Source organism: Trichosurus vulpecula, assembly GCF_011100635.1.
Source record: "Trichosurus vulpecula isolate mTriVul1 chromosome X unlocalized genomic scaffold, mTriVul1.pri SUPER_X_unloc_1, whole genome shotgun sequence".
Lineage (NCBI taxonomy): Eukaryota > Metazoa > Chordata > Mammalia > Diprotodontia > Phalangeridae > Trichosurus > Trichosurus vulpecula.
Window position 1 is genome coordinate 6,904,949 of NW_023494377.1, and position 13,404 is coordinate 6,918,352.

Genomic DNA, 13,404 nt, shown 5'->3' on the forward strand with positions numbered 1-13,404 from the left:
TTATTGCAAAAGTAAAATTTAGGAGAGTGAACTAAATTGTCCCAAAATATGTTTTACAAAAGATTTTAGAAGCAAAACTACTGAAGAAGAGACCACTTCAGACATGGCCTAAGAATGAGACCTATTCCAGAATGTTGAAGAGATGTCTCCAGAGGCCAGATGACCACATGAGACGTCTGAGGTCCAAGATGAAATGTGTTGATTAAATGGACATTGGGAGTGGGTTACTGAGCTACGAGGAGACTTGAGGTCAGTTGATATTGACGGTCATTATTGTATTACTTTGGCTTTTTGTTTCACAGTATCTATGTTTGCTGATTTTTCTTAGTTACCTTGGCGACATGCAAACTTCTCCTCTAAAATAGTCCATGGTTTTAGATATTCTTACTATGGCTTATACTATGATTAATCAAGCTTGTCATTCATACATTAACTGGGCAGGGGAAATTGTGACAGGTCTTCCATTGACAAAAAGGGCAAAACTGAGAAAAGCAAATGATTCTCATCCCATTTTATAAATGATTCTATTCTGTATCACCCCCAATATAAAATTGCCTAAGCCATGTTTCCTTGTCTCTGAGTTAAGTTTAGAAATCCAGCTGGCCTATAATAAGTTAGTTTAGAAATCCAATTCTCCCACTAATCACCAGATACCATAGACTCTTTCTTCACTTTCCTTGGAGTAGGGGGGAAGAAAAATTGTAAAAATTGTGTAATTCTACTGTTGGTTATGTTGTTTTTCTGCTTGTGCTTGCATTGCTGTTGTGGATGGTGTCTCCAATGTAGTTCATTGTTGGGCTCCTCTGCTTTCTCCATGATAGTGAAATTGCTTGTGTACCACTCAGGGATACTTGAAGAAGATATTATTGGAAAGAATGTAGGGCAGCTAGGTGGTGCAGTGAGTAGAGCACCAACCTTGGAGTCAGGAGGACCTGAGTTCAAATGTGGCCTCAGACACTTGACACACTTACTAGCTGTGTGACCTTGGGCAAGTCACTTAATCCCAATTGCCCTGCCTTCCCCCCTGTAAAAAACGTATAATCAGTCCACAAGGAGTGGATTGTATGGTGGCAGCGAAAGTGAGGGAAGGCGACATTGGGTATCACAGTTATTGTAAATAGCAGAACAGCTCCATTCCATGGGAAAACTTCCATGTGACCGTAGGCCATCTCTTGGCACTAAGCTTTCTTTTTTTTGTCTCTGTATAACATTTGACTAGACCTAGGTGTGGCATGGAGATCTACCACTGTCCTGCTCCTGCCCAGGACCGACTTTGTAAGTAAGTATCCCCCAGTAAAACCTACTACCACACTAGTGTGGATTATTCCTCTTTCTTTAGCATCTCAGTATCCTCTCAGAGGTGGGACTGTCCCTCTGGATGGTCTGCCGCCCTACAAAAGGAAGTACGTTGGAGGGACTGGAGCACATGTTGAAGAGGCTTTTTGACTGGCTTTGGAAGAACCAAAAAGGCCTTTTATTTTCTATGGCATTCTCTTTGGTAGTTCTTTGATGCATTGTCTTCAGTTGCACTATGGTAATATAATGGTGTCCAATGAGAAGACTATGCTGTAAGAGGAAGGGCAACAGATCTTCTCCACTCTCATCCCTACTCTATCACGTATCTCCATTCTCTCCCTATCCACTGGCTTACACCCTACAGCCTACAAACATACTCATGTGTCCCTCATCCTCAAAAACTCACTTGATCCTTCTAGCCTCATTAACCATTATCCTATATCTCTTCAACCCTTTGTGGCCAAACTCCTTGAAAAGGCCATCTACAATAGGTGCCTTCATTTCCTCTCTTATTATTCTTTTTTTTGGAAAGTTTATTATTTATTTCTTTTTAACATTCATTTAAAATTTTTTCTTTTAAATTTCAAATTCTCTCCCTGAAGCCCCTCCCTTACCCATTGAGAAGGCAAGCAATATATCAACTATTCATGCAAAACATATTTCTATATTAGCCAAAATGCAAAAACAAAAGCAAGAAAAAAATTAAAAAGTGAATATGTGTGTGTGTGTATACACACAATTTATATTCAGAGTTCATCAGTTCTTTCTCTGAAGGTGGATAGCATTTTTCATTATCAGTCCTTTGAAATTGACTTGGATCATTGTATTGATCAGAGTAGCTAAGTCTTTCACAGTTGTTCATCATACAATATTGCTGTTAATGTGTATAATGTTCTCCTGGTTCTGCCCACTTCACATATGTCTTCTGAAGTTTTTCCGAAAACATCCTTCTCATGATTATTTATAGCACAATAGTATTCCATCACAGTCACGTATCACAACTTGTTCAGCCATTCCCCAACTGATGGGCATCCCATCAAATTCCAGTTCTTTACCACCACAAAAAAAGAGCTGCTATAAATATTTTTTGGACATGTTGGTCCTTTTCCTTTTTTCTTTGATCTCTTTGAGATACAGACCCAGTAGAGGTATTATTGGGTCAAAAAGTATGTACAATTTTATAGCCCTTTTGACATAGTTTGAAATTGTTCTTCAGAATGGTTGGACAAGTTCACAACTCCACCAACCGTGTATTAGTGTCCCTATTTCTCACTCACTTCTTAATCCTTTACAATCTGACTTCCAATCTCATCATTCCACCAAAACTACTTACTCCAGGGTTACCAATGATCTCTTAATTGCCAAATCTAATAACCTTTTCTTTTTTAAATATTCACTTTATTTTAAATTTCATGTTCCATATTCTTTCCCTTTCTCCCTATCCTCTTCCATCCTTGAGAAGGCAAGCAATTTGACATATATTATACATCTGTAGTCATGCAAAACATCTCCATATTAGCCATGCTGCAAAAGAAAATGCAGACCCAAAATATCAAGAATATTTAATAAAGTGAAGAAGTATGTTTTAATCTGCATTCAGTATCAATCAGTTCTTTCTCTGGAGGTGGACAGAATTTTTCATCATAAGATCTTCAGAATTGTCTTGGATCACTGTTTTACTGAGAAGAGCTAAGTCTTTCACAGTTGATCATTGGATAGTATTGCTGTTACTGTGTACAATGTTCTCCTGGTTCCGCTCACTTCACCTTGCATCAGTTCATGTAAGTTATCCCAGGTTTTTCTGAAACAGTCCTTCTCGTCATTACTTAAACTACAATAGTATTTCATCACAATCATATACCACAACTTGTTCAGCCATTCCTCAATTGATGGGAATCCTTTCAATTTCCAATTCTTTACCATCGCAATAAGAGCTGCTATAAATATTTTTGTACATATAGGCACTTTTCTTTTTGGGAGAAAGGGGGTATGTAGCATTTTATAGCCCTTTGGTCATAATTCCAAATTACTCTCCAGAATGGCTGGCTCAGTTCACAACTCCACCAATTGTGCATTATAGTATATCTCAATTTTTCCATATCCCTTCCAACATTCGTCATTTTCCTGTTCTGTCATATCAGGAAATCTGAAAGGTTGAGGTGGTACCTTAGTTGTTTTAATTTGCACTTCTCTAATCAATAATGATTTAGATAATTTTTTTCACATGACTATAGCTAGCTTTGATTTCATCTGAAAATTGCCTGTTCATATCCTTTGACCATTTGTCAATTGGTGAATGACACATATTCTTAGAGATTTGAGTCAATTCTCTAACATTTGAGAAACGAGGATTTTTTCAGAGAAACCTGCTGTAATGCCGCCCCCCCCCAAGTTTCCTGCTTTCTTTCTAATCTTGCCTATATTGGTTTTGTTTGTGGAAAAGCTTTTTAATTGGATGTGATCAAAATTACTGATTTTACACCTTATAGATAGAAAATTTTTTCACTCCATCTTTTTGTAGGTTTTGCCACTCCAGAATTTAGTTAGTCATTATTTAAAGGTTATTTGGAGGGGTTTGGGGGGGGGAGCTCAAGTGAGTCCTTGCCTTTACTTTGCCATCTTGGCTCTGCTTCCCCATTAATTGTTCTTTAAATGTTTAGTAGTGAATATGTCTTGTTCTCAGGATTTTTTCTTAGGGAGTTCATTGATGGCTTGTTCAATTTCTTTTTCTAAGATGAGGTTATTTAAATATTATATTTTTTGTTATTTTGGGCAATTTATATTTTTGTATATAGTCATCCATTTCACTTAGATTATAAGATTTATTGGCATACAATTGGGCAAAATAGCCCATAATAATTGCTTTAATTCCATCTTCATTGGTGGTGAATCCACCCTTTTCATTTTGTGCCTCTTTTACATATGGCCAATTTTGCTTTTAAGATGTTATTTTCTCCAGTATTTTTTGTGCCTCCTTTACCAAGCTACTGATTCTCTTTTCATTAATTTTCTTGCATAACTCTCATTTCTTTTCCACTTTTTCCTGTACCTTTCTTATTTGATTTTTAAAATCCTTTTTGTGCTTTTCCAGGAATTCTTTTTGGACTTGTGTCCAATTCACATTTTTCTTCAAACTTTGTATCTGTAGCTGTTTTGACCGTGTTCTCTTATTCTGGGTTTGTCTGTCCTGATCTTCCCTGTCATCAGAGTAACTTTCTATGGTCAGGTTCTTTTTTTTCTTGTTGTTTGCTCATTTTTTCTAGCTTATTTCTTGACTTTTAACTTTATGTTAAGGTTAGGCTCTGTTCTCTAGGTGGAAGGACATTATTCCAAGTTTTATTTCTTTATTGCTGCTGTTTTAGAAACTAGATTTGGGATTCTCTAGGTTTTTGGTGCTTTCAAGGTGGTGTGATCTAAGGAGAGGCATGGTCACTGTTCTCCTGGCCTCTGCTCTGGTCTTTACCCAAGAAGGGACTTTGTTCCTCCTGGCCCTGGGACTGTGACCTGGTTTCCTATTCTCCTTTAGCTCCAATTGCTAGTGTTCCCTTCTGCTTTGGAATTGAGACCAGGGTCCCTGCTCCCCCATGAATGACTATAAACACTGTTCTCTGGCCTGGAACCACAACCATGGCCCCTGCTTCCCTGCAGCTACAAGTCCCATCACTCCTTTTGGCCCTAGGACAGAGACCTGGCTTAGATTTCCCAGAGCTGATGCTACCACCAGTGCAGCCACCTCCAAGACCTATTGTTGCCTCTGTGGTGCAGCATGAGCTGGGCTCTGGGTCCAACCACCACCCTGAGATAGGCCTTTCTGCCAATCTCTTAAGTTGTCTTTGGCTGGAAAATTGTTTCACTCAAGCTCTTGTTGGTTTTGACCCTCCAGAATGTCATCTGAGGTGTTATTTTAGAGTTGTTTGGAGGAGAATTTGGCAGAGTTCAGCTGAGTACTTCTCTACTGTGCCTTTTGGCTCTCCCAATTTTCTCAATCCTTATTCTTCTTGGACTCTCTGAAGCCTTTGACACTATTGATACTCTCTCCTCTTGAAAAGCCCCCTGCCTCGACACTGCCACCACACTGAGGCAGGACCTCATCACTTCATGCATGGACAATTGCAAGAGCCTGCTGGTGGGTCTGCCTGCCTCAAACCTCTCTTCTCCTATCCATCCTAATTCTAGTGGCTCGCTATTGCTTCCAGGATCAATTACAAAATCCTCTGTTTAGTATTCTTATACCTACAGCCCTCTATGTATTCTTTTATCCAATGACACTGATCTCTTTGCTGTTCCATGCACAAAACACTCCATCTCTCAGCTCTTTGGCTTTTCTACATGCCTGGAACTCCTTCTATCCTCGTCTGCATGTACTGGTTTCCTTGGATTCCTTCAGTCCCAACCAAAATCCCATCTTCTACAAGAAGCCTTACAACCCTCTTTAATTCGAGTGCTTTCTGTCTATTAATTGTTTTCTATTTTTCCTGCATATGGCTTATTTGTACGTATGTTTTCATGTTGTCTTCTCCCTTGAGGAAAGGTATTGTCTTTTGTCTCTTTTTGTATCCTCAGGGAATAGCACAGTGCCTGGCACATAGTAGGCACTTAATAAATGTTGAATGATTATTTCACTTGGTTATCTCATTGGTTCCTATGGATTCAAATATCACCTCTACGAAGATGATTCTCAGATATATTTATCTGGCCCAAACTTCTCTCCTGACCTCCAGGCTCACATCTTTAACTGCCTATTAGATGTTTCAATGTTTCAATCCAATAAACATTTGCACTCCAATAAACATTTATTAAGTGCCTATTATGCACCAGGCACTGTGCTAAGTACTGGGGATGCAATCAATATAAAAGAAAGATAATCCCTGCCTTCAAGGACCTCACAATCTAATGGGGGGAGACATACACAAAAGGAGGCAGGAAAGCAGGTGTGAGGGAGAGCCCAGGGGGTATCTCATTCCATGGGGTTGAAACCGGGGAGAGAGGCACATATGGAGCAGAGTGAGCCAAAGTCCAGCTTCTGCCTTCTATAAAGGAGTTTGGTACTTACCATTTTATCATCCAGATGATAAGCATCACAGAGGGCAATAGATAAGGTGCATGGTGGGTATGAGAACACTGCTATATAGGAACTCCAAAAGAAAAACAGGAGGAACAAAAGAGGAACAAATGAGGCACTCCAAAAAAAAAACCAAGGGTTAGGGTGTCATCAAAGATTTGTATGACAACAAGAGAAAACGGGCTGGCCACAAGGTAAGAGAGGTGAATGATGGATGGCTAGAGTATCCCACTTGGTACCCTTTTGATATCAGGAGAAGGTGAGGAAGGTATCAAGAAGATTGGGTGGAGCCCCTGTGGCAAACTGATAGGACATAGATGACTTATACAGGATGGGTAGTCATAAGTGGGTGGCAATCTGTGGCATTTGAGGGAATTCTTGAATCACTTAAATCAAATATCCATTTGAGTTTGCTCTCTCCAGTCTATATGATTACATCATCTCTAACGGGTACAATTTTAATTTGTACACAGATGTTTCCCGAATCTATATACAAAACTGATCTTATCTTGAACTCCAGTCCCACATCATTACCTGCTTATTGGACATCTCCGCCTGTATTGCCCATTGGTATTTCAAATTTCACACATCCCAAATGAAATCCATCATCTTCCTCCTAAGTCTTCTCCTCCATCCCAATGCTTCCATTTTGTCAAGGGCAGTACCATCCTCCGAGTCATCAATGTTCATAAACTCTAAGACCTCCTCAACTCTGCCTTCTCCCTCAACCCCCATATTTACTCAGTTACCAAGACCTATCACTTATACCATCACAACTCTTCCCATTCATCCCCTAATTTCCTCTGACATGGGTTAAAGCCCTCACAGGGCCAAAGCCCTGCTCTAGACACTCATCATACCTCTCCTTGACTACTGTTTGACCATTTCATAGATGCTGAACTTGGCAGAAACTTAGAACATGGAAACTGCCTTGAGCCCTTGGCCCTACTCACCTGAGAACTGGAAGAGGTTGGACTTAGGTTGGTACCTTCTGAGTCAAGCTTAGTGCTCTTTCCAGTCTGCTATGAGGAAATGATGGCAGTGTGGGAAAGTGGTTAAAAGCAGGCCTTGGAGCCCTGTCAAAACTGAGAATTCCCCCTTTAAAGACACTGGGTTTAAACAGAAAAAAAATCCTCCCCCCAAAATGGCTTTAAAGAACCTTGGAATGAAAAAGAAAGAGTGCCAATTCCCCAGAATACTCCTGTGTATAGAACATATTGTGAACCCTGTCAAAACCGGGAATTCCCCTTTTAAAGACACTGGGTTTAAGTAGAAAAAAATCCTCCCCCAAAATGGCTTAAACGGACCTTGGAATGAAAAAGAAAGAGTGCCAGTTCCCCAGAATACCACTGCGTATAAAACATTGTGAAGGCAGAAATAAGATGAGGGAACTGAGAACTCCAGGATGACTTTGAGATTGGAAACCTGACTAACAAGGAAGGATGGGAACATTTTCTATAGAAAGAGGGAAGTTTGGAGGCTGGGCGGACTTGGGGAAGGATCATGAGTTTTTTTTTAGTATGTTGGGTTTAAGATCTTCACAAGACATTGTGAAAAATATTATACTATTTTTATATCATTTTCTAATTTCAACCAGACCCAGAGCCTGATTTAATGAGTAACTAGATGAAGATCCAGGACCTGGGCTTCTTTGTTCTCTCTAAAAGTTTGCTCAGGTAATACCTTTACCTCTATCAACAAGGCCAGATCATTAAGGACATTACCCTAACCCCAAGAGAGATTACCTTGCTTAATATTCTACAGGTATATACTATGTTATGGAATGTAATGAGACACAGAGACGCTGGGCTGTAGTTTCAGCTGACTTTTGTCAACATCCTTTACAACTCTATTCCATTAAGGAAAATCCTCTTCTTGTATCATGGTTAAACATACATGGGGGTCATAAAAATGAGGTCATACAGGCTTGCTAGCTCTGCTAAAATAACGTATATAAGTTTTCTCATTGCTTTGTTCAGGCAGCCAGAGTTTATACTCTGACTCCTTGTAAGTACAAGTAAGCTAGCTTCGCTATGCTTTAAGGGAAAATAATAAACAATATGGATTTTTCTATCACCTAGCTCTGTTGTTTCCTTCAACCAAATTTTCAGGTTTAACAGTTATGGTGCTGTGACTTTCAGATGGAAATGATGGAAACGGGACAATGCGGCCCAACCTTGCCAACGCATTTGGGCGCCATAGGATTAACTTTTTCCTGGAATTTTGGCCTTGACAAGGTGGGGGTAAGTTGTCTCTCTTCCCAGCTTCCAAAAAGGACTCCCACAAAATTGGTTGAAAATTCCCTTTAAGCTAGCTCTGGGGGCAGGGATCAAATCTGTGGTAAAACACAGATCTGCAGGCAAACGCACATAGATCCCCTAGAAACACTGATTGATCTAGAAAATTAACTATGGATCAGTCAGGAACTAGAATTAGAAGTCCAACCGTTCCTCCACTCCCTTCCTTCCTTCCCTTGGAGACTCTGGTCCTGGGGAGAAAAACTGCACTTTGCTTTTTCCCTCCCCTTCTGCCTCCCAGGAAGGGCTCTGATCCTGAGGGAGGTAACTCTGTTCTGCTACTGTTGCCTCCTCTCTCTCTTCCTTCCCTGCCCCTTTCCCCCGTTCCCTTAAGGGCTCTGTTTTTGCCTTCTGTCCTATTCCTGCTTTCTTCCCTTGAAGGCTCTGATTATAGGGAGGATAAATGCATTTTATCCTTACTCCTTGCCTTCCTTTACCTGTCCTAGTCCTCCTCCATCTTCCCTTTCCCCCTTCCTAAGGGATAGGATATGGAGAGTCAGAAAAATCAGGAATGCCAAGGCTTCCCCAAAGACCATAGGGGTGCTAATAGCTAACTCATGAAAGCTTCTAATTCTCTGTTGTTTAAACTCTGAGCTCAGTCTGTATTCGTTCTGTATTTGTTCTGTATTTGTTTTGTTAATTGTCTGTTAATTGTCTGTGTGAGAGCGTGTGCTGTGAAATGTCTATACCGGGTAAAATCTGAAACGCAGGTAGCCAGAGGATTCTAAGGCTGCAGTTAGGGAAACAGAGACTCTTTTTTCTTTTTCAATGTTTGGCCTGGCCAACCAGACTTGAAGAAAAAAATAGAGCTGAAACATTTTAGCATATTCTGGGATTGGTTATTCATTAAAAGTTTGGAAATTGATTAGTTGGAATTTTGGGAGAGAGAACTCCTGAGACTATAGATCACTCCAGGACCTCTCACTCTTGCTGAAACACTCTCCCAATGCTGATCACTTAGGTGAAATTACTTGAGTTACAATCATTGAGATCTTTCACCATTGTCTTGTCTCTGACCAAGCCAGAGCTGCAGTAAAAGTTAGAGCAGCTAAAACAAACTCCTCTCTCCTCCCAGATCAGATTAGGAGAAGATAATGCAGGAGAACTGTAGGGAAAACCTAAATCATCCTTCCCCACCTGGCAAAAGGAGGAGAAGGACAGAAATTCACAGACTGACAGTATTCTGACAGTCCTGTGCCCCTGGGTACCTTTGTAGCCCATCCTTTTTGGCAAAGTTTGGTATTGTCACCCAGGTCCTATGCATTCTGCCCACTCTGTCCTCAGCAGCTGCAAACTGCCCTAGGCTCAGTAATTTCTGCAGTTGTGGGGGAAGGGCGAGGTAGATGGATTTGGACTTTCTGACTCCCAGAATTGTCACCACTGGGACACTAGCTTCTGCTCTAGGTAACTTCTCTAGGTAACTTCACACTTCTTGTTCCAATTACAAAACTTTATTTTAATCTGTTTGACCTGTTTCCTGATTTGTAAAGGGAAAGTAATAATGATGGTTGTTACGGGATCAAAGTGATAATGATTGTAAAATGCGTAACATAAAGTCTGGTATATTATAGATACAACATTATTATTATCTCTCTCTGATTTAATGTAATTGTTAACTTTTGAAGTGGTTTTTAAATACCAAAAGTAATAAGCTGAATAATTTCTATATGTGGTAATCTGGAAATGCAATAGATGTCATCTGAAAATTATTGTTTCTGTATTTCTAAACTTGCATTGTGTTCCCAAAATTCTCTTAGATTGTGGAATTTGAGAAGACCATTGTGTGGTAAGAAATGATATTATAGCAATTTTAATCTGATTTTGATATATGTGAATTGGGTTTTTAAAGGGATGTGATAAAATTTGGAACTGTTATATGTGGTTATAACAAGTAAATAATTAATAATACTGATATTTAACCATGAGAACAGACCTTCTGTGTGAAAAATTTTCTATTATGAGAATATATCTGGTGATTTAAAGTTATAGTTTCAAATGATGAGATGAAAGATTCTCTGTGCAAGGAGATTTAGGAACATGTTCATCTAACTGATAAATGGGTTGTTTCAAGTTTTAAAATGCATAATTATGTTTAGGGCACTGTTACATTTCTAAATTGTGTAATTTGACAAACAGATGTATCAGCAATATTGAAAAATGTGGCAATCTTTTACAATGCTAAGAGTATTGGGCCTTAGAAATTAAAATGTTACCACTAGTGATTAAAATAATTCCTCTTATAATCTGGATGTTGTTAGATTAAGAATTGTAGTTAAGTAACAAATTGAGGTTTTTAACTGAAACAAGAACTTTTGAAACCATCTAGTCATGAATTCTTATCAATCTTGTGTGGTTTTCCATGTAGAGGAATTACTCCGGAAAAAGCTTTTTAAAGTCCTGGTAAACCTTATTATTGTGATAAGGTAAATTTAATTGGGTATGTAATTTATAGAAACTAAGTGTCCTCCACATTATAACACTTTTTGACTAAGGAACTTTGTAATAGCTAGGAATTCTGTGCAATATTTGAGAATGAGGACATTTGGCACCAACTTAGCTAATGAATTCCAGCATTTAAGGGTTAATTTGCTTTAAGGAAAAAGAAGGAGATGTCTATCATTTTAAAAATATATATTTATTTATGTTAATCTGGAGGTTTATGGACTAATTGGTGATGGCACTTTGGGAATATGAATGAATCCCAATGTTTAAAGGTTATCTTGCTTTAAGAAGGAAAGGGGAGGGGCAACAATTACTGGGATTTGAGTTTTTACTGAAAGAAAGAACAGTAGGGGTCAGAAGCCTAAAAAAACCTGGCTTTTTAAAGTCAGCAAAAGTGATGCGTTTTTAGGATAAGATTGGGTTTCGAGGAGGATGTGGGTCTTAAGGATACAGTTCTTATTAGTGAAGCTTGCCTTCTGATGGAAAAGAACCCACCCTCAGGGGGAGATGAGATGGCAGCTCTCTCTAATAAGTGTTCCTTTCTTTTAGAATGAGTTATCACGAAAAACAAATTTTTTTTTCTTTTTTTGTGTCTTTGTGTGTTTAAGAAGCTGGAATGGGATTCCAGTATACACAGTTATGACAATGAAAGTACTAACTTATGAGTTGTTTTGTGTTATGGCTGAAATGAAGGCTGAGTAATGGGTTTGAAAGATTTGGAAAGGTTTGATTGGAAATACAAAAGGCAGATAAGAAAGTTTGGGGACAAATTGGAGTTTGCTAAGCCTCTCATGTCCCAAAGGAATACTAGTTTCAAATGGTTTAAATAAGTTGAGAGTGTGAGAAAGTATTTAGAAGATGGAAAAGCTACGTAGCTTGATTTGATTTGATAATTACTAGCTCAATGAAATTTGGGACAGTCCTATCTGAAGGATATTTATTTGCTATTTAAGATTTTATGGGACTACAATTTAATATTGTTTTAAGCTCTGATTACAGGTATAAGTCACATGAAGCCAGTAGTGGAATGGCAGGCATTACAGACTGAGAATTCTTAAAGGTGAATATCTATGCCTGGGAGAAAGTCTTGAAGACAACCTTGGACACAACCTAGGTAGGATCTTCCTGACTCTATTTCCCAATTCTGCTATTTCCTTTCTGAAAAGGAAAATCTCCACCTGATTACTCCTAAGCCCTGCTTTAAGCACCTGGTGACTATAAGATTGGCTATCAGATATGACTCATGCCTGGAATCAAACAGAGCTAAGGAAGTTCTTTCCTTCTGTTAAGATATATGAAATTGTCCCTCTTTTCTTCATAGCAAATTTATATTATCAGGAAGTTTAGTAAGCACAATGCTAAATCTATTAGGTAATAGATGAATATTGGAATATCTCTGAGTTATTATAATAGGATACAGGAATGAATAGCTTACAATTTTAACCTATGCTCATGACCAAATAAAGATCAGAAGGATATAGAGATAGCATCCTCCAAAAGGAGGAAATGATTAGACAAAGTAATATCTCCTTTGTAAGGTATCTGTCTGATGATTTTAAAAGGAAGATGAGTTCAATTTATGGTTGCACCTTTATATTTTAAAGGACTCTTATACCAGGTACAAAATTTAGGTAAGGACAGAAACAGTAGATGATATATGAACTGAAATACTATGAAGTTAAAAAAAAGGAGAGCCAAATTTAAGTGATTGTACTAAGTTATATTAAGTGAGTCAGAATTGTTTGAGAATTTCTAGATCTGAACCAGAGAAGCAGAATTCTCTTTTACTATCTAGGGACCAGATAACTACAATCAGGCATCTGGGATTCAAGAAAAAGTGCCACTTTAAATGGATATTGGAAATATGTAACTGGGATACTAAACCATTTATTGTATTTGTTTGAACTTAGCCCTGTGTGGCTGGGACCTACGTTGTGCTGTTTTTCTCTCAATTATCAAATTATATGTGTTCTGGGAGCTCTATAGCTGCCAACATGTGGATATGGACTCCTTGATCCTTCTATCACATCTGATGATTGCCCGTGCTCCTGAGTGGACATCTGAGCCCATAGGACACCTTGCCCTCCGGTTTCAAGGAGCCTGAAGGGGACAGCATCAGACCCAGGCAACCTTCCCAAGAGACTCTGGACCAGAACCTGTACGAAGGACAACTCTCTTTCTGAGTCCGTTGCGTTCCCAAGACTGTTTACTTGTACCTTTGGTGTCTTTAGCTTATTTTACTTAGGTGCTCTACTTTCCCCATTGTGCTCCCTACTGATCCCCCTTGCAACTTGCTCCCCCTGCTTG